The sequence below is a fragment of the Haliaeetus leucocephalus genome, unplaced genomic scaffold (assembly GCF_000737465.1).
Source record: "Haliaeetus leucocephalus isolate CR32 unplaced genomic scaffold, Haliaeetus_leucocephalus-4.0 Scaffold178, whole genome shotgun sequence".
In the NCBI taxonomy this organism is placed as follows: Eukaryota; Metazoa; Chordata; class Aves; order Accipitriformes; family Accipitridae; genus Haliaeetus; species Haliaeetus leucocephalus.
This window is the reverse complement of record NW_010972614.1, coordinates 428,310-428,565: the sequence shown is the minus strand read 5'-3', so window position 1 is coordinate 428,565 and position 256 is coordinate 428,310. Positions and strand designations below refer to the sequence as shown.

General features: G+C 64.8%; 1 protein-coding gene across 8 annotated transcripts in view; it reads left to right on the top strand.

The window, feature by feature from the left end:
• The first annotated feature begins 13 nt into the window (after window positions 1–13).
• The window catches only part of SEC31A (SEC31 homolog A (S. cerevisiae)), a 45,510-nt gene continuing 45,267 nt past the window's right edge, over window positions 14–256 (top strand). For all 8 annotated transcript variants that reach the window (XR_774167.1, XR_774168.1, XM_010564412.1 and 5 more), the window contains exon 1: window positions 14–184. The gene's annotated coding sequence lies outside the window, so the exon portion shown is untranslated. The remainder of the gene's footprint in view (window positions 185–256) is intronic.

Here is a 256-nt window from a genome sequence, read left to right as displayed (position 1 = left end):
CCCCCCCCCCCCGAAGAAGGAGGCGGCTGCACCCGCTCGCTTCCCGCGTAGGGAAAGGTGGAGCCCGGCTCTCCGCCGCCCGGAAGGCGCGGGGCGCGCCCGGAAACCGGCGGCGGGCGAGAGGCGGTGCCGCGGCTGCCACGTTGGAGCGGGCCGGGGACGGGTGAGCGCCGAGGACGCGGAGGTGAGGCGTTGGGGGAAACCTTCGGTTTCCACCTTTTTTTTTTTTTTTTTTTTTTTTTTTTTTTTTTTTTTT